Here is a 22,362-nt window from a genome sequence, read left to right on the forward strand (position 1 = left end):
TATCTATAGGAACACTAATAGAATGTTTGAAATGTGCTAACTGAATTACTAATTAGATAGTCATTCCAGTGTAAGATTGTATGCAATAAATATAGATCATTAATTAATTCTTTATTAAGTATCCTACCATGATTAATTAATGGAGGCATAATTTTAGACCAAATAATTGGTAGTAATAGAATATGTGAAAATAAGATATAGACATCACTCTTTATATAGGGTTATACAGTAGAATCTACATAAATGTCTGTCTCTCTCTGTATACCTTTGTAGATGCATATACATATGTTAGTACACACACACACATGCACACTCACACACACACAAACACACACACACACACACACACACACACACACACACACACACACACTGCAATCTAAACATCTATCTGTTTATATATTGGCCATTCCTTGTCTTGATCTCAGGTCCTCAAATGGGCCCACCAACTTCACTTGCATCAGACTGGTGTGCTAACATTTACCCTTTCATGAAGTGGGCCTGTCAGACCCTGAGTTCAAGGCACAGAACTGGCAAAAACTTAATCTTGTGGGAAAACCCAATTGTCCCACTGTTTTCCTTATCGGTGAAAGTCCTGGGCCTTAGGAATGATGTAGAATACATAAGCAAATCTATGTCTTATGTAATAGGATGCAAAAAATGTTATCTGTGTAATCATACTTACACAAATGCATAAGAAATAAATAAAACATAAAAAATACACTAACCACAACATACAGTAAACATTTGCATGTAAATATAAATCATGTTTTTAAAATGTATACAAATATTATTTTTGAATTCAGGCCCTAGGAACAGGCCTTTATTGTCTTCCAGGATGGTGATCTTCCCATCCCTCAATGTGCTCCAGATTTCCCCCGACCCTGAGTTCCAATCCCAGGCCTGGCAGAAAAAAATGGCAAGAATTACAAGCCACGGATCCTCATAATATTTTAAATATTTTTAATGTATGTATGTATGTATGTAAGTATGTATGTATGTATGCATGTATGTATGTTTGTATGTTTTTTTTTTTTTGTCAAGCACAGGGCTTGAACTCAGGTAGTGGTAATTCTACCTCAGCTTTGATCACTCTAGGCTGGGATGTAGCCACTGGACCCACAGCTGCTAATGGGTCAGGCCCTTCAGGGAAAACAATGCACAGAAAAAATGTGGCCTTTTTATGTTTTCTTCCTTTGCACGGTAACCCTCCTAGGTCTGAATGACACTATTGCAAAGGGTACTTCACCTTGCATTGCTGAAGGTTGGCGGACTATTAGGGAATCCATAGGCCCACGTGGCAACATAGGACCTGACCAACCAATGGCAGAAACTGGTTCCCATCCATAGGAATAACAATGGAATTTTGTCAATGTCACAGTTGAATGAGTTAATCATGATGCTCCTATAAAATTAAACAGAGTGTTTTCAGGAGTCTGATTGATTTTATTTAATATTTATGAAGCATTAAAAGAATGTTATTATTTACAGGAACACAATAATTTCAGGACACTGATTGATTTAATTAATAGTGTAAGGATGAAAACAATAACATTAATTACATGGACACATAATAAATACCCAAGAATTGGTAGGAATGTAGTCTTATAACAATAACATATAGACATCTCTGGCACTCTATAAAGATATATATTTATTAGTATACTGTCATCTGCATCTCAATCTGTTCATATTTTGTTAACTGCTGGGCTCGATCTCAGGTCCTGGGAACAGCCTGTCAGCTCAGTTTGCCCCAGGAAGGCGTGTTCACACTCAACCATTCATGAATTTGGCCCTGTAGGCCATGAGTTCAGATACCAGCACTCCCAATGAATCGTTGAGTAAGAAGTTGATGCTGACACGTTTTCCTTTTCTGTGAATGTCCTGGTGTCAGATATGAAGTGGAATACATATGCAGGCCTATATCCTATGTAATCAATGTAACCAATGTTCTATGTGTCATAATAATCAGTAAAATAAATGGTCAATACATAAATAAAACAAAAAAATACAATAACTACACTGAATGCAATATGGAGTCAACGTATGTATATAAATATAAATATAAGTCATATATTTAAATTGTACATGAATAGGTGGGAATCGATTTCAGGCCTAAGGAACAGACGTGAATTTCTTGACTTCAAGGAGGCCAGATTCCCCTTCCTACACAGTACAACAGTGTTACCCAGACCACGAGTTCAAATCCCAGTCCTGGCAGAAAAATGGCACCTTTATATGTGAGGCCCAATGTGTGACCAATGTTCTATGTGTCGTAATAATCAGTAAAATAAATGGTCAATACATAAATAAAACAAAAAAATACAATAACTACACTGAATGCAATATGGAGTCAACATATGTATATAAATATAAATCATATATTTAAATTGTACATGAATAGGTGGGGATCGATTTCAGGCCTAAGGAACAGACTTGAATTTCTTGACTTCAAGGAGGCCAGATTCCCCTTCCTACACAGTACAACAGTGTTAACCAGACCATGAGTTCAAATCCCAGTCCTGGCAGAAAAATGGCACCTTTATAGTATGTGAGGCCCAATTCTTAGGTATTTCATTATTCCTCCATTTTATGAATGTGATTGTTTAAATGTTTAATAAAGTATTAAATAAAATCGATTAGTGTCCTATAATATAATTATGTATAATTTTATCCTAGAATCATTCAAGAACTGCCCATTCAATCATGACATACATCCCATCCCATTTGTATTCATATGGATATGAATGAATGTCTTAGGATCTCCTGCCATTTGGAGGTGGCAGCCCCAGGATTCGAACTTTGGGTTCTAGCTCCCCCCACTTAAACCCGAGAACAGGGAACTCACTGTTCTGTCCAAGAACATCAGCAAGACCAATGATTAGGCAGGCAACAGTGGCTATCAACATTCCTCCTTGACGTTTACAAGGCTTTGATGGGAGGATCATGGTCAAGATCACCCTGAGGAGGAAAGTCCTTGAGACCCTGTCCAATTTCAGTGCCAACAAAGCCAGAAGCCCTGTACCTCCAGTGGTAGAGGGCCAGCCTTGAGCAAAAGCAGCTCAGAGACTGTGCCCAGATCCTGAGTTCAAGGTTCGGGACTGGCAACAAACAGACATAAATAACAATCTGTGTAGCCATCCAGCTAAAGTGGTCTCCCTCTTGTCCCCAACTGAATGGGACAGAGTTCCCTGGGAAAAGGGCTGGGAGAGCCCCTGTCAACTTGACTCTGCCCATGCTGATTGCATCACAGGATTCTAGCCACACCCCCATTATTTCATGTTTCTTTGTGACCAATGGGATACAAGAATGGTGTCAACGCCCACATTCCATGATGCCTGGTAGCACCTAGATTCCCTCTTTTAGTACACCACTACCAGCAGTTAAGGAAGGTAGAGGTGGCTGAGTGGTGAGCAAGAGACTCAAGGTAACTTTAGAGAATAGTAGGAAATTGACATGTCCCACCCGCCACCCCCCCTTCCTGTGGTGCTGGATTTCAAATCTCAGCGGGCCTAAGGCCCTGACCTGGTCCCTGCCCCTGGTCCTCTGCTCTGGGTCCATGTGTCTGCCATGCCACCGCCATCCCTGCTTGCTCTACCTGGATCAGCTGCCAACAGCGTCTCCCAGCAGCACAGGTGAGTGGCCGCCCCAACACCATTCCCAACTCGGGTCAGAAACCCCTCTGAGAGCACAATGACCCCCTGCTTGTTTCCTCTCCCTGGCTCTGAGGAGCCACCTTTCTGTCTTGTGCATTTCTGAGAAACAAACAATATATACTTAGGCTGGGCTGAGCTCAGGCGGTCCTCCTATCTGTGACATGTATGTTCCACCAGTCCTGGTCCTCTGTAGTTGGAATGGTAGACATGTAGAGCCATGCTTAGTCATCAGTTTGGATGGATATCACAAACTCTTAGGCCATGGCAACCGATTCTTGACCACAGATAAAGCTCTGGGTAGGGCCACAACCATTGGAACTCAGTCTCTTCACAGGACAGTTGTGAGGAAACAAGGGATTTATATAGAGAGATCTCTGAAACATGGCTAGGCCCAGAGGGAGTGGCCTTCAGGTAATGTTCTCGACAATTCTGTGAGCATATGACAGGAAGATACCTGGAAAGGGTTCAGGTGGCCCCTGTTATTAATGGGGCAACCGGTGTGGGATTATGAAACAAAACATGGCTCTCTTTCATCATTACCCTATCCCCATGAGGAAGGGTATCCTTCACTGTGTTGAGTTTTGCAACTGGGGAAAACAAAGCATGGAGAAGCTGGGTGACCTACTTATGACCTCAAGTTCACAGGAAGCTAGGCCTGACTTCTCTACCATGCTCCCTAGTTAAATGGGTGCTGTTCAGTCCACTTTTTGTAGTGGGAAGTCCACTTCTTGCCAGTCATGGGGCTTGAACTCTAGGTCTGGGCGCTGTTCAGGAGCTCCTCAGCTCAAGACTAGCACTCTACCACTTAAGCCCACAGCACCACTTTCAGATTTCTGGTGGATCTTTGGAGATTAGAGTCTCACAGACTTTCCTTCCTGGGCTGGCTATGAACCATGATCCTCATTTCTCAGACTCCTGTGTAGTTGGGATTAGAGTTCTGAGCCACCGGCACAGGGCTTAAGTGTACTTCTCACTTTCTTTCTCCCTCTCTCTCACATGAACTGGTTGAATGTATGCTGGAGGAGGTGGCCCATTGTCTCCATGTGGCTAGACCCATGGTGGCCCTCTCATTCTGGAGATGGGCTGTGGGTCAGGAGCTGTCTCACTCAGCCTGTTGAAACAGCTCCATGAAATAAGCTCCTCTGTACCCTGGCTAGACCATGACGGTTATTCATTTCCATCCAGCTTTACTGGACTTCTCATATTGACTTGTTTTCTACATCATTTTCTAGCACCTGGCCAAATTTATGATACATAGTTACAGAATCAAAATGTCATGCTTTCTTAAGAAATTCATTTAAGATTCTGGGAATGTGGTTTCATGGTACGGTGATTGCCTAGCATGCATGAAACCCTGGGTTCAATTCCCTAGTACCACATAAACAGAAAAACACTGGAATTGGTGCTGTGCCTCAAGTGGTAGAGTGCTAACCTTGAGAAAAAAAAAAAGCTCAGCAATAATTCCCTAGCCCTGAGTTTAAGCCCCTGGACTGGCAATAAAAAAAAGTATTCAAATATTTTTTCATTCATGTGACTGTTTCTAATATATTTATAAGATGATTTCTTTGTTGCTTTGTATGTCCCCCACACACACGTTATAACCCCTGCTTTCACTGTATTTAATGTTGGTATAATTTGTGGAGGGGAATGGAAAAAAAACACAAATCGTTTAAATAGGGATACAGGTGGACCCATTGTAATAATGAGAAGTACAAGTCGTTATGTGGAAAAACGAACTTTACAGTTTTGGAGGGGGGTGCAGTAGAGATGGGAGGGATGGTAAGGGATAGGAAGGGGAAACAAAGGAGGAGCCAACAATACTTGATAAGAAATGTACTCATTATCTTGCACACATGTAACTGTAACTCCTCTGTACAGTATTTTCACAATTAAAAAAAACCATTTAGTTAGCAAATGCAAAATAAAGAAACCATACTTTGAACATATAATTGCTCCTTCCATACTGACACCTGACAATAGTCCCTTATTCATGTACTTTACTTATAATAGCATACTCTGTTGATAAAAAAGTTTTGATCATTAGGTCAAAGCAACTGATGCCAGGATTTTGTGTGGTCACTGCTAATCACAGAGAGAAGGGTAGTCTAAGTGACATTTGGAAATCTTTTTGGTCAATCATGGTACCAAAAACGCAGAGGCTAATTAACAGTTGTGACAGAATAGAAGGAATAACTCGATGGAAGGAATAAATGATAGTAATTAAGGTGTACCAGAAACTGTTCTTGAGAACCATTTTTGGTTATTGAAGAACTAGTTATCAACTAAGCTTATTCCTCATTGCATTTAGCAGTCTAAATCTCTTAGGCTAGTTCTTAATATCTGTGTGATAAATGTATCTCCTTCTGTGCTGTTCTTTCCTACTCAATCTCCTTTGCTTTCTAAAAATCTCAGTCTTTCTATTTTTCTCTATGAACATTTCCTGATACTAAATACACCTATACAGATGGCAGAGGATGTTAATGTAAGGGTCTCATGAGTCATTAATGTAACAACATGGAAAAGGAGGACATATTTATTGCTACCTCAATTTTTCTGAAAAGCTGCAATGTCATCATTTGGTTCAAATTTCCATACTTTGTCTACATAGTGTCATTAAGTGCACATAAATGCAAATATGAGCCAGGTGCTGATGGTTCACGCCTGTAATGCTAGCTACTCAGGAGATTGAGACTAGAGGATTGTGGTTGAAAACCAGCCTGGTCAGGAAAGTCCATGAGACCTTTTTCTTCAATTAACCACCAGAATCCCAGAAGTGGTGCTGGAGCTAAAGTGGTAGAGTGCTCAACTTGAGTTGAAGAGCTGAGGAATAATGCCCAGGATCAGAGTTCAATCCCCACGACCAACAAAAAAAGTGAAATGTGACTTTAAGTTTCCACAAAAGGAACGACAAGTTCAATAATCTTTCCAAGCAGAAAAAATAATTCCAAAATGATTCAGTGTACCTACTTTTGCTGAATTATTTAAGTTATGGCTTTTTTTTCTGGACATAATCTCTTCTTTTAAAAATTGTCAAATATTAGCTTTACAATAAACTTCATCTAATATTTCTTATTTCAAAAGAGAAGTCTATACTGTTGATATCACATAGCTTTCTTACTAGCTTAGTTTAAAGTCAACCCAGGCAGGAGAGTCTGTCAAACTCTTATCTCTAATTAAACACCCGAAATCCAGAAGTGGAGTTTTGGCTCAACAGTAGAGTATTGGCTTTGGGGGCAGGTGGGCAGGAAAGGCAACTGTTCAAGAACAGGTTCCAGCCTCTGGGTTCAAGCCCCACAACCAGCACAAACTAAACAAACAAGCAAACAATAGCAACAGAGATATTTCTTTGGGACCCTCCTTAAAAGAATACTCTTTTAAGAGAAGGGGCTCCTTTTGTTGATCATTCTCACTGGATTCTGCGTTTTGGAATCCTTATTGCTAAGGAGAACTCAGGACCATACTAAGTAATTGATAACTGACTCCTGCAACAAAAGGATCATCTCAGGAACGAAATATCCACGCATAAGGCATTTTAAAATTTTCATGTCTTTGTTTCTTTGCAGGAGAACACTTTTTTTTTTTTTTTTTTTTTTTTTTGTCGGTCGTGGGGCTTGAACTCTGGGCCTGAGCGCTGTCCCTCAGCTCTTCAGCTCAAGGCGAGCGCTCTACCACTTGAGCTACAGCGCCACTTCCGGTTTTCTGGTGGTTTATTGGAGATAGGAGTCTCACGGTCTCTCCTGCCCGGGCTGGCTTTGAACCGCGATCCTCAGATCTCAGCCTCCTGAGTAGCTAGGATTACAGGCGTGAGCCACCAGCGCCCGGCTAGGAGAACACTTTTAAAACAATGTTATTTCTTTTTGTTCTATGCTGGCCTTCAAATAACACATTATTTCTTTTTGTAATATTCAACTAAAAGTTTACAGAAAAGTTTAATATGAGTAAATAACACACTCGAAAAAGTCAGGGACAGAGTTTCCTTCAAGCCTTGGGATTGTTTTCTTGTACAGTAAAAAGGAAAGCACATATTAACTTGAACTTTGTCATTCCTCTATGTTCCATTCCTCTCCTGGGATCAGTTTCCACATCCAGTAACCGTTACTTCCAGTAACAACCAATGGTGCTGCTTGAGGTATAATGAACAGGATTCATCATAGGGTACAATTGGATTCAACATACTTGTCAATAAATGTAACACACAACATCAGCAGAAGCAGGGACAAGAACCACATGATCTTTATATGGATTTTGAAATCTTTTAATAAGCTCCAATACTCCTTTATGATTAAAAGGTCTGAGAAGCTAGGAATGCATGCAACTTTCCTCAATATTATACAGAGTATGCATATGACAAAGAATGTACCTAACAGTGGACACATGAAGACATTAAAATCGGGAATGAATTCTAGACTAAAACTCTTCTACACAGCTCTTTAAAAACCACTTGACCCACAACTATTTTTCTAATAACACAATTGCTAATACCAGAAAAGTCTTATTAATTTTTCTAGCATCTGTTTCTTGAAGATTTGTGATAAGCTGGGCTTCTCAATAAATTCTAAAGCAGAAATGTTTGTCTTGGAGTCTGTGGATGCTTTAAACCTGTGTTTTAATTCACAATGTTACATTAAATAATTTAAGGGTTTTGTATCATTTCAAACATTTGTGGTGTAATGAATTATCTTTGTTAAACATGTATTCTGTAAAGTGCCATAGTCTTTTTATGTGTAGTGTATTTAAATATATATTATATAAAATACATACACAGATTTGTGTGAAAGATGTGCAATAACAAAGGTGTATGTATGTGTGTGTGTATATATATATATATATATATATATATATATATATATATATATATATATATATATATATATAATTTGGAAACTGGACAGGAGTCGAAATGGGGTGTTTCTGTTTTGGCAGTGGAGAATCACACATTTTTTTACCTGCATGGCCTCATCATTAGCGTTAAACAATTTTAATGCTACACAAATCTTATGTGAAGAAATGACTGCTATGAACTCATTTTCTCTTAGGTCTAAAATAAAAGAATCACTCTACGTGAGTGAAGCCAGACCCAGTTAATGCTCATCTTTCATGTGAAATGTGAAGCTCCCATGTTGCCTTTTTCTGTTGGTGTGGCAACTAGTAATTAGTACATTCTCACTAAGGAGCTATTTCTTAACATAGACCAGGTTAATGTTACACCACTGTTTAAAGGGCTAATCTCACACCTTCTTAGCCATGAGTCTGGCTTACAATGGAGTTCTCTGTGCAATAACTTTTGGCCACTGGAAATCCCTGGCCTCCAGTTGTGTTTGGGTACCAATGATTCCATTGGCCCCAAGAGTTGAAGGGATGACTGGGATTTCGACTGAGACTCTGGTGAAACTCCGCCCAAGGCTGAGGGGGTCAAGAAGTGCTTTGGAAGGACTTGGCACCATTTGAAATTCAGTAGCCATTTGAGCCAAATATAAAATTGTATTTACAACTGACAGACTCAATTTGAGCCTTCAAATTTGTGGTTATTCTATTGTAAAGTAATATGTTGTTTATCTATCATTTATTAGATTTTTATGTATATGTATTTTCACAATGTGCTCCTCAGTTTGAATTAAACCAGATTTTGCAAACTCAAAAAATAATAAAATAAAATCTGGAATGAAACAAGGATGTCCACTCTCTCTACTACTCTTCCATATAGTAGTGGACATTCTAGCAAGAGCTATAGGCAAGAGAAAAACATAACTGGGATCCAAATAAGGAAGAAGTAAAATGATCCCTTTGTACAGATGAAATGATCCTGTATTTAGAGACTGTATACCTACCTTCCTCAAGTTAGTAAAGGTGTTGCTAACCTTTAGCAATGTAGCAAGGGTATAAAACCCACAAGAATCAGTAATCTTTCTTTGTTACCAACAATGGGAACATCCAGGTTGAAATCCAAAAAACAACCTCATATGTATTAGCCTCAAAATCAACTCAAATCTAAACAAAACAAAACAACAACAACAACAAAACTAGGAATTAATTTAACCAAAAATGTGAAGGACCTCTACTGTGAAAATTTAAAAACTTAAAAAGGGAAATTGAAGGACATTCAAGGAAATGAAAAATCTTTCAATGCTTTCACAAATAACATTGTGAAAACTGCACTACTGCCCCCAAACAATTGACAATGCACTACCCATCAAAATCCCAACAATATTCTTCAATGCAGTAGAGAAAGCAATCCAAATTTAATATGAAATTAGAGAATTACAGATGAAAAATTAGGCTTAAAAATGAACTCATGGGCCTATAGTCATCTTACACACACACACACACACACACACTCACACACAATGGAATTCTATTCACGCATTAGAAAGGATGACTTTTCACCAGTTTTAAGGAAAATGAAAGGCTTGGGAAAATTATGGTAAGCGAAAGGAATGCAGATGCAGAAAAATACAGGTTTCATTGATTCATTCATTTATAGTAGCTAGAAGGTGCCTACAAATCTACAAGTAAACAAGACAGATTCTACCCCTTCCCAGTTAGAATGGCCATTATCAAGAAAACTAATAATAGCAAATGCTGTCGTGGGTGTAACCAATTGGGAACCTCCCTGGGCTGGCTTTGAACCATGATCCTCAGATCTCAACCTCCTGAGTAGTAAGGATTACAAGCGTGAGCCACCAGCACCCGTCTCCAATTGGGAATTCTATTACACTGTTGGTGGGAAGTTAAACTTCTTCCACTCCTCTGGAATACAGTATGGAGTTTCCTCAAAAGACTAAACATAGATCTCTCTTATGACTCCGTAATTCCCCTCATGGGCAGTAATCCAATAAATAAACAAACTCACATTAACGCTACAAGCATAACCATGTTCAGGGCCCGGGCCCAGAGTTCAAGGACTGGAAAAAATGTTACCATTGCTGGTATTTGATCCCGAAAATATGAACTTTTTGACATAAGATAACAAACCATTCTATTTGCAGTAGCTAGGACAGGATTTAAATGTTGTGGGTGATAAAATGGCTTCTTTGTTGAATGTTAGGAAAAGATGTAGGCAGTCCAACAAAAGGGAGATTTTTTTTTTGGTCTTGGTCGAGGGGCTTTAAGTCTGGGCTTGTGTACTGTCTCTGAGCTCTTCAACTCAATTGGACATAAGAGTCTCAGGGATTTTCCTGCCAGGCTGGCTTTGAAAAGCAGTCCTCAGTTCTCAGCTTCCTAAGTAGCTAGGATTACAGCTGTGAGCCTCTGGCACCAGGCTAAAAATGGGGGATTTTTAAAAAAGAAAATCCCCCTCTTCATCTATGTCTAAAGCTCAGATATCACTATTAGAACACTTCACCCTCAACTCATTTCATCAGACATTTTTAAATTTTCTCTTTTCCTTCATGTGGGAATACTGCAGTAAATATCAACTCAGCTGTGGGAATGGATCAATTGTATGGTATTTGCTAGCACATAAATCAGAAACTGTTACATCAAAACAAATGAAACCCTCATTTGGAATATTTTTTCTCTTTTTATTACAAATCTGTGCTTGATTCCTTCCTAATGTGATATTGGACCTCGTAATTGAGTGATGATGTTTTCTTTCTCTTCAGCAATTGGCCTTCTCCTACATGTGGTCAAATGTTTAAGAATACAAAGATTTCCATTGATAATTCATTAAGCTGACCTCTAAGAGAATGCACATATCTGGAATTTGGTCTGCTGTCTTGTTCTTATATGCACAGGCTTTCTAAGATTTATTTACTGTACAAGGAATTGTATTTTCCAATCTTCATGTGACCAATATTAGTCTCTCTGATCAGTCTTTTGACCCTCTCTCTGAAGTCTTATTTCAGTCTGCCTCATTAAAATATATTAGTTATCAGATAAATGACTCTCAGCTTCCGTATTTTGCCTGACTTCATGTAGGCTGTGATAGTTGCCCTGAGTTGCTGTTCCTACTGGAGTTTTGTTTTGTTTTGTTTTTAGAGGCCTAGGATTACTATTCATGGTAGTAGCTTCTCTGGACCCCTTTGATCCCCAGACCTAGAGTCAATGGGATTTTTTCCTACAGATACAAAGAATAGCTGAATACATTCCTGTTTTAATTGTCTCAAAATGAGGCAATCCGGCATCTTTGCAAAGCCATGGATAATCCAATGTAACCACTTAAAAAATGGTCTATCAAGATGGCTTTTCAAGGTTGACCGTGAAAAATGTTCATTTTCAAGTCACCAACATAAAACAGATCACATTCCTTGGAGCAGACTTTTGGAAGGAAGGTACCCCATCCTTCCTTCTCTTATGAGAGACCAAACCATAATATTCTACAGTTGTGGTCAGCCTTGAGCACATTTTCCTTATAATATTCTGTAGGGTAAAAGAGGACCAACTATCAAAATAAAGGTGAAAATACTTATCTACTACACACTGATTTATCTTTTTTATATCTGTTGTTATTTTCATTACTTCAAACATATGGATAATTTAAACTTGGGATTAAACAAGTGGCAAAATATTGATAGAATAAACATTCAGTTTACCTTCATATATCCAATATAATACACTTAACCCTTTATGGAAAATTAAATCCAACTATAGAAACAATGGCAGGGATATAAAATAATCCTCAACTCAGAAATTCAGTCTCTCTATAAATATTTATTTGGTAGAAAACAATAAAATTTAATTAATGAATGTGACTTTTAACTATCATCGGAAACACTCCTCATATACATAATTGTTTATAACTTTATAGATGTCACCTTGGCAAGAATTTAACATGCATGTAGAAATCAAATTTCCACAATTTAAGCTAGATGAGAGGAGCCAAACTCTGATGTACTGTGTGGTGTGAATATTAACACAGTGCTGAACCCTTCCACCTAATACGATGTCATGTGCAATAATTTATTATTTGATGTTAAGATGAGAGCGAAGTGTAGAAAACACTTTGAATTATTACATTAATTCACAGAAATGAAACAATAATGATGTTATTCGTTTAAATTCTAATGCTTCTCAATTTTACAATTCATGCTATATATTATTAAACATAGTTTCACTTTCTTTTCTATAGCTACTGAAATTAAAATTATATATTAAACATTCAATATTAAGAAATCAATTAGAAGTAACCTAATTTTAAAATGATATACTATTAAACTGTGATTTGAAGTATAGTTCCAACAAGTTATGAGGTTAAGAAAACATTACTAGAATTATTAGTAATATTTTGTAACTTACCAGCTTGTTATTTGTTTACTAATTGTGTCATTTTTTATTCTTGGTCCAAGTCATTTTTTCACCTTAATTGTTTAGTTTTCTATTTTATCTCTATTGGTTTACTGATTGTACATTTTGTTTTCCCTTTTTAGTAACTGACATGAGGCTGAAAATCTGCATGCTAGTTTATTACTTCCTAAGTTAAAGTCAAATTACTGCTGTCCATAGCTGTTTTACTCTTCTTTGTATAGTACAGTATTTCCCCACTCACATCTCCTGTATTGCTGCTTGCTATCATGTATTTTATGTTTTATATTTAAATTTTATTGTCAAGTTAATGTACAGAGGGGTTATAGTTACATAAGTAAGTTAATGAATTCATTTCTTTTATAACTTGTTATCCGTTCCCCCATTTTTCTCCCTCTTCATCCCAATGCCCCCCCCAAGATTATTTCCAACGTATTGTCTTGTGAGTATCACTGTTGCATAAGTTCCCCCTTTTGTCATTTGTCTCATCATTTTGGTTTTTCCCTTTCCCTTAACTAGTTCGGATCAACATAGTTACAATATCCAGGGTATCAAAATCAAATACAGTTACTCCAGATGATAAACCATAGGTGTGGAAAACACAAAAGGATAAAAAGAAATCACATATTACATTTAGAACAACAAGAAATAACATATCTTGGAGATCATTTCCCTTGGAATCACAATACACCCTCATATGTACATAGCTATTGAGCTATTCTTCTCATCTACTACGATTATCCTTGATGTACACAATAATGCTCCCCTATTACACAGTAATTCCGCTTCTTGGCATTTACCCAAGTGATCACAAACCAGATCACACTAAAGCTACCAGAACAATTATGTTTATCACAGTATTATTTATCATAGCTAGGATAAGGAATCAACCCAGATGCTCCTCAGTAGATCAATGGATCAAGAAAATGTCACACACACACACACACACACACACACACACACACACACATGGAATACTATGCTTCCATCAGAAAGAATGATACCACCTCATTTGTAGTGATATGGAAGATCTTGGGAAAAAATCATATTAAGTTCTGTAAGCCAGACTTAAAGAAACCTAGGTCCTATGGTTTCCCTTATTTGGAATTAATAGTTTACATCTAGGATAATCTCATGTATTTAAATTTGACATTTTGTTCTATGTTGAGCATACAACATTATTGCTACCTTGTTTGTTATTTCTGCAAACAGGCAGGTATATTTAAAGAATTACGTTAATGTCATCCATTACTGAAGGAAGAACATCTAAAAGAGCAGCCCCTACTAGGAAGAACAACTACTCATTTAGCTTCATTCCTATCTTAGGCCAGTGTTGTCCTCTGTATCCTCATGTTGTACATTAAAATTGTATACTTGGTCATCCTGTATATTTACTATCTTCTACATTGTGACCTAAATGCCCCAGCAATTCCAGTTTGCTTTACTTTAAATAAAAATTTCTCTCATAATTATTGAGGTTGGTGTGTGTGTGTGTGTGTGTGTGTGTAGTTTTATAAATATCAGAAGACAACATTTTTCTTCATTTAGAATACATCTTTCAGGTCATTGTAAGTTATGCCTAATTGGAGAAATCTCTTGCTATTTTAAAGATGAAACAGAAAAATATATTTGTGCATGCACCACAGTTGCCTTATTAGTCTGTTGTTGAACACTTAACTTCTATTTATATCTGGGCGGCTGTTGTGAACAATGTGAATAACAAATAACTACAGATATATTTTCGAGTTACCCAGAGAGAAATAATCAAATGATTGGTGTGTCAGATGGTATTTCAACTTTGCATTTCTTTTGAAAACTGCAAATTACTTTCTACAATGAGAATACTAACTTGTATTTTGACCAAGAGTGTAGAAAATTTCCTTTTCTCACACTCTCACCAACATTATTACATTTTGAGTTTTTTAAGGGCAGGTTTTTACAATGTGCAGAACCCCAGACTGGCCTTAGACCCAAATCCTCTTACTCCAAACTGCTAAATGCTTGGAATTGCAAGCCTTTTCACTATACCTGGTTCCTTTGATTTTTTTGATAAGAGTTATTATAGTTATGAAGTAGTATCCTAGTAATTTTCAATTGCATTTCTATAATGACTTCTGTTCACAAAGCATTAACCTAGCATAGAAGTGGTATTAAACACAACTTTGTAAACAAACTGGTGCTTTTCAGGACTTTTTGGAAAATGTGTCTATTAAGAACTTTTGTCCATTTTTAATCATTTCTTGTTAATCTCATCTTTAATCTCTCTATACAAAATCAATACTTAATTCAATATAGTAGAAAGAAAAAAATTAAGCAACTCCTAACATTTTTAAATTTTCAATAATATTATATTGTTTAAATCATTTTTTGTTTACACTTAAGACTATATAAATAAATTTAGTTAGACCTTTTACAAGGCTATATGTATTTTATTTGTTTTTCGTTCCTGGCTCTTTCCATGCCTGCGTGTCTAATTTTTCTAGGTTTCTTTCAGTCTCATGTAGTTCAGATTTCAAACTGAAGTATAAATGGAAAGAAGCACAAAAACAATAGAGTTCCTCTCATCTGATGATGCCTCTACAAGAATGAGGAAAAAGTTCAATCTTCTAAGGACCTTTGATTGGCTATCAAATAGAGAATTCATTCCTCTCGGTCTTCCCTATTTTTGCAATTTAACTTAAATGATGTAAAACACAATATACTACTCAGAGACTTTTACGTTTTCATCAGTTTTGCACATTTTCAATGGACTTCACCTCAGTCTACAACATTCCGTCATTATTCTGTCCCTGATGTTTTTATACTGTCACGACATAATAAAACCAGTTTGATTTACAGCATGAGAAGTTATCCACCTGGCTGACTTTGAAGCAGAGCATGGTCAATAGAGAACATGCCTTCTGGTTTCTCATTACATGTAATGGCTTTTGTAATACTGATTGCATACTATTTAGTATTAAAAAAAAAACTGCTGGCTAGTTTGTGACCATTTGTGTAAATACCCCAAAGTGGTATTGTTGGATCATAGAGGAGCTCTACGTGGAGTCTTTGGAGGAAACTCCATACTACTTTCCAAAGCTGTTGAACAAGTTTACACTCCCAACAATAATGCATTAAGGTTCCATTCTGTCCAAATCCCCACCAACATCTGTTGTTTTTAGAGTTCATGATTATAGCCATTCTAACTTGGGTGATATGGTATCTCAATGTTGTTTTGATTTGCATTTCTTTTATGGCTAGAGAGGTTGAGCATTTCTTCATGTGTCTATTGGCCATACTTTTATTCTCTTCAGAAAATTTTCTCTTTAAGTCTTTAGCTCACTTATTTATTGGGCATTGTTTCTTTGAGGATTTGTCATTGGGGAATTTAATTTTTCTGGGTTCCAGGTATATTTTAGATATGAGACCCTTGTCCATTATCAGGACAACTATGTTTATTGAAGCATTATTTATCATGGCTAAAATATGAAACAAACCCAGATGTCCCTCACTAGATGAAAGGATTAAGAAAATGTGATGTATATATATACATATATATGATATATATGATATATATATGTGATATATATATGATATATATGATATATATGTATGATATATATATGATATATATGTATGATATATATGATATATATATGATATATATGATATATATATGATATATATATATATATATATACACAATGGAATTCTATGCCTCCATCAGAAAGAATGACATTGCCCCATTTGTTAGGAAATGGAAAGACTTAGAAAAAATTATAATAAGTGAATTAAGTCAGGCCCAAAAAAACATAGGTAATAGGTCCCATGGTTCTCTTATTTGCAAAAACTAGTATATGTCTGAGACAAGCAGAAAATGTCAGATAAGTTGATGTTAGCTGAAATGAACCCCAAGATAAGGATTCAATTGTTTTTTTTTTCTTTATTGCAATTGTTTCAAATATTTATAAGATGATTTCTTTGTTGATTTGTATGTCCATCCCCCATGGTATAACCCATGCTTTCACTGTATTTGTTGTTGGTATAACTTGTGGAGGGGAAGGGAAAAAACAAATCATTTAAATAGGGATGCAGGTGGACTCATTGTAATAATGAGATGTACAAGTCCTTACGTCGAAAAATGAACTTTACATCTTTGGTGGGGGGGAGAGATTGTGGGATGGGGAGTGTGGGGGGAGATGGGAAGCGATGGGAACAAGAAGCAAAGAAGGAGGCAACAATGATTGATAAGAAATATACTCATTATCTTGCCCCTGTAGTTGTAATTGTTATTCCTAGAAGTTTATGTTAAGTATTTCACAAGTTTTTTTTCTCTTAATTCTTAAGAAAGCATTTGCTATAATTCTAATATTAGTACCATTTTAGTGTTAGAAAATATTGTAATTAAAGACACTAAATGCATGGCCCAAAGACACACAGTGGGGAAGGAAATGATTCAAAATTTCAAAAAGTAAGCTATAAAAAAGTAGATAAAATCCTCTACATTCCCTTACTCTCTCAACTCAATATTCATGCTGTCCAAGAAATAATAGCATAGCAATTATTGCCCACGGTAATTGTTTTCTGTCACATTTTGTCTTCAACACAGTGTTGGTGATATTGGGTTTTCATGCTCAGAGCTGAGCTCATAAATTGAGGTCTAAAGAGAGACAAATTTCTTCTGTTCCACAGTTCCAGTATATATTTTAAAAAGGTACTAAAGGGCTGGGAAGGTGGCTCAGTAGTAGAGCGCTTGCCTTGCATGTATGAGGCCCTGGGTTCGATTCCTCAGCACCACATAAGCAAGAAAGAAAAAAAGGCGGAAGTGGCACTGTGACTCACGTGGTAGAGCACTAGCGTTGAGCTGAAGAGCTAAGGGACAGTGCCCAGGCCCAGATTTCAGGCCCCACGACTGGACCCCCCCAAAAAATAAAAAAAAAAAAAGGTACTAAAACTAGCCGGTAGCTGGTGGCTCCCACCTATAATCCTGGCTACAGAGGAAGCTGAGATCTGAGGAATGCGCTTCAAAGCAAGCCCAGGCTGGAAAGACTGTGAGACTCTTATCTCCAATAAACTACTAGGAAAACAGAAGTGGCACTGTGGCTCAAGGGGTAGAGCACTCACCTTCAGCTGAAAGATGCAGGGAGAGCGCCCAAGCCCAGAGTTCATGCCTAATGACCAATTAAAAAAAAGATTAAAACGTTTAAATACCATCACTTACTGTCTTTTAAGAATCCAAAAATGAAATAAATTCACATATAATCACTCCAAAATGCTTTAAAAGCGGGAGATGATAAACAAGTCTCCATGAAGTAAATTTTCGTCTACTTTTTAAATTATTCTGAAAACCTTGTGCTGGTTGGTCACACCTGTAATCCTGTCTACTCGGGTATCTGCTCAGGAACCTGAGATCTGTGGATAACCGTTGGAAGCCAATCAGGACAAAAAAATATTCATGAGATTATTAAAAAAAATTACAATGGGATTCTATGCCTCCATCAGAAAGAATGACATTGCCCCATTTGTTAGGAAATGGAAAGGCTTGGAAAAAAATATATTAAGTGAAGTAAGCCAAGCCCAAAGAAACATAGGTCCCATGGTTTCCCTTATTTGCAATATCTAGTATATGTATGAGTCAAGCAGAAAAGGTCAGATAATGTGATGTTAGGAAAATGAACCCTTACATATGTATTTAAATGTTTTTTTCTTTCATGAAATTTTTTCTAACGCATTTATAAAATTATTTCTTTGTTGCTTTGTATATCCCTCCCCCACAGTATAACCCCTGCTTTCACTATATTTGATGTCGGTGTAATTTGTGGAGGAGAAGGGGAACAACAAGTCGTTTAAGGATACAGGTGGACACGTTGCAACAATGAGAAGTACAAGTTGTCATGTCAAAAACGAACTTTACAACTTTGGTGTGGGGGGGAGGCTGGGGTAGGGGGTGTGGGGGGAGCCTGGGAAGGAATGTGAAGGGTAAACAAAGGAGGAGGCTACAATGCTTGATAACAAATGTACTCATTATCTTGCCCATGTAATTGTAACCCCTCTGTACAGTATGTTCACAATAAAAAAAATAATAAAAATATTAAAAAAATTAATGAACTAGCAAAGAGCCAAGAATGGAGATGTAGCTTATATAGTAGCTCATCCATCTAGAGAGGAATGGCCTAGCGGGACCTTGATGCACTGAATTCAAACTCTGAGAACGAAAATGAGCAGGCACGCACACACACATACACAAACACATTTATTCAAAATATCTGCATATCAGTGTTTTTCATTAATTTCTTTGTTAACGATATTATATGGGTAAAATAGGAGAAATATTCTCTTCCATCCCATAACATTTTTATATTTTTATTGTAAAAGTACTGTACAGAGTGGTTACAGTTACATGAAAAAGTAATAGTTCATTTCCTATCAAGCATTGTTACCTCCTCCTTTGTTTTCCCCCGCCATCCCTTCCCACCCACCTCCAGAAGTACAGTCCCGTCCCCCACCCTCCTAAATTGTAAAGTTCGTTTTTCAACATACTATCTTGTGCGTCACATTATTGCAATGGGTCATACTGTATCCTTATTTAACCATTTTGTTTTTTCCCTTTCCATCCCCAAATTAGAGAAGTGTATATACAAGATGGAGGTGCACCAACATCAGATACAGTGAAAACAGGGGTTTAACTGTGGGGGATGCACATATAAAAATCACATCGTACATTATAAATATATTAGAAACCACAGGAAAAATTAAAAAACCACTAGTGTCCTTATCATGGGGTTCATTTACCTTAACATCATATTATCTAGTCATATGCACATGCTTTTTCCTTTTTTTTTAATTGTAAAAATACCATACAGAGGAGTTACAATTACATGGAAAATGTAATGAGTACATTTCTTATCAATCATTGTTGCCTACTCCTTTTTTTCACCTTACCATACCTTCTTTGCTTATCCCAGATATGCATTAGTTATTGCAAATAAGGGATACCACAGGACCTATGTTTCTTTTTTTTTTATTGTGAAAATGCCATACAGAGGGGTTACAATTACATGCGTGAGTTATTGAGTACATTTTTTTTTATTGTGAGAATACTGACAGAGGAGTTACAATTACATGGGCAAGATAACGAGTACATGTCTTATCAAGCATTGTTGCCTCCCCTTTGTTTCCCCTTCCCATCCCTTCCCACACTCCCCCACTTTCCCCACCCTGTCCTCCTCCCCCCAAAGTTGTAAAGTTCATTTTTTGACATAATAACTTGTACATCTCATTGTTGCAATGGGTCCACTTGCTCCTCCTTTGTTTCCTCTTCCCATCCCTGCCCATCTCCCACCCCCCACACCCACCAAACCCTCCCCCATCTCAACCCCCCCCCCCCACTGTCCACATCCCTCAGCACCTGGCCAAAATCATTTTTTGAAATAACGACTTGTTCATCTCATTGTTGCAATGGGTCCACCTGCATCCCTTTTTAAACGACTTGTGTTTCCCTTCCACTGCACAAAGTATACCAACATCAAATACAGTGAAAACAGGGGCTTTAGCTTGCAGGAGGAACATACAAAGCAACAAAGCATTCATCTTATAAATATCTTAGAAACAATTGCAAGAAATGAAAACCATTTGTATCCTTATCTTGGGGTTCATTTTGCCTAACATCAATTTATATGATGTTTTCAGCTTGTAGCAGACACATACTAGTTATTGCAATTAAGGCAACCATGGGACCTATCTTTGTTTGGGTCTGGCTTACTTCACTTCTTTGGGCCTGACTTAATTCACTTAATAAAATTTTTTCCATGTCTTTCCATTTCCTAACAAACTGTGTGATGTCATTTTTTCTGATGGAGGCATAGAATTCCAGTACACACATACACACACACACACACACACACACACACACACACACACACACACACACACACACACACACATTTTCTTGATCCATTCGTTTACTGTGGGGCCTTGGGTTTTGTTCTGTATCTTAGCTTTGGTAAATAATGCTGCAATGAACATAGTTTTGCTGGTAGTTTTAGTATGGTCTTGTTTGTGATCATTTGGGTGAATGCCCAAAATGGGATTGCTGGGACTTAGGGGCGCTCTATTGTAGTCTTTTGAGGAACCGCCATACTACTTTCCAAAGTCTTCGAACAAGTTTAAACTCCCAACAACAATGCATTAAGGTTCCCTTGTGTCCACATCCCCTCCAGCATCTGTTCTTTTAAAAATCTAGAATGCTTCACGAAATTGAGTGTCATCCTCAGTCAGGGGCTATTCTTCTCTTTATTGTTCCAATGTTAGTGTATGTGCTACTGAATTGAGCACAGAACATTTTTTATACATAAAGTGTAATTGATTTTCTTAACCTAGACAATTCCACAAAAATTAAATTCAAAAGAATTGTTGTGAAATTTTAGAACCATGTATTTCTTACATAAGAACACATTTAAGAATAAAGTCAAGTTTGATATGTCAAAAACAAAATAATACCAAATATTTGTTGTTCAACAGATGTGTAGGAGGAGGAATTCAATTATTCTGTACAAGGAACCTGCCATAATGAACACTATAGAAAGTGTTAAGGTTTGTTAAAAGTTTTAATGTTTTAAATATGTTTAATTTTGGGAATTTGCTCATATATACAAAAATTAAGACTATTTAGCAGGTTGTAAAACTTTTTCATAAAGCATTTAATATTCATGGTACATACTACTAAATATGTACATTTCAGAGTTTATAGAAGCTTTACTAATGAGAAGTTGCAAAGTGTTTGTGTAAAGAAGCAGATTTAAGACATTAACTGCACAGTTTCTGTTAAAATTTAAAGGCTTCTTTACTTTATATGTTAGTGAGGAACAAATGATGGTATAAACCATATACAAATGATGAGATGAACCATAAATAATAATCTTAATAATAATAATAATAATAATAATAATAATAATATTTAAAGGCTACTCATAGCCTACAAAATTCTTGTTGAACATCATAGACTTAGGCAGTTTTAAATGTACAGCAATATGAGAAAATAATAAATCAAATATGTAGTACATTACAAATACTGGAAACAGTGGTAATTGTTTTTTTTTATTTTATTAATCATTAATATTTATGTATTGGTTTTCCTTATTTGTAGCATTGTTTTCCTTGTTGTAATATAAAACAACTTTTTGTAAGTCATCATTAGGAAGTACTTTGAGAATGTTATTGGGATGGCCACACTTTTTTATAGGTATATGTGAATTTACAAAGAGCAAAATTAATAAGAACAAAATATTGATTAAAATTTTATCGATTAGAATCTGAATCAGGAGTGTTGATAAATGTCCACACCTAAAATCTTAGCCCTAGACTGAAGCACTAGTGTTACAATGTTAAGCACACAAAAGTGAGAGACTGTGTTTTGTTTTGTTTTTATTTTGTTTTTGTTGGTTTTGGGGCTTGAACTCTGGGTCCTGGGTGCTGTCTCTCAGCTCTT

The 22,362-nt window shown here is 36.7% G+C and overlaps 1 long non-coding RNA gene and 1 other non-coding gene across 3 annotated transcripts in view; one reads left to right on the top strand and one right to left on the bottom strand.

Moving 5' to 3' along the window:
- The first annotated feature begins 3,356 nt into the window (after window positions 1–3,356).
- The window catches only part of LOC138834443 (uncharacterized), a 40,979-nt gene continuing 21,973 nt past the window's right edge, over window positions 3,357–22,362 (top strand). Inside the window, exons 1-2 of one of the 2 annotated variants that reach the window (XR_011374109.1) lie at window positions 3,357–3,635; window positions 21,396–21,467. This is a non-coding gene — a long non-coding RNA (uncharacterized lncRNA). The remainder of the gene's footprint in view (window positions 3,636–21,395; window positions 21,468–22,362) is intronic. The other variant, XR_011374108.1, reaches the window with a different exon arrangement.
- On the bottom strand, window positions 21,108–21,209 carry LOC138834458 (U6 spliceosomal RNA). Its single transcript, XR_011374113.1, has one exon. It is a non-coding gene; the product is annotated as a U6 spliceosomal RNA (small nuclear RNA).

This window comes from Dipodomys merriami, unplaced genomic scaffold (genome assembly GCF_024711535.1).
Source record: "Dipodomys merriami isolate MVZ:Mamm:240054 unplaced genomic scaffold, mDipMer1.0.p SCAF_215, whole genome shotgun sequence".
Classification (NCBI taxonomy): domain Eukaryota; kingdom Metazoa; phylum Chordata; class Mammalia; order Rodentia; family Heteromyidae; genus Dipodomys; species Dipodomys merriami.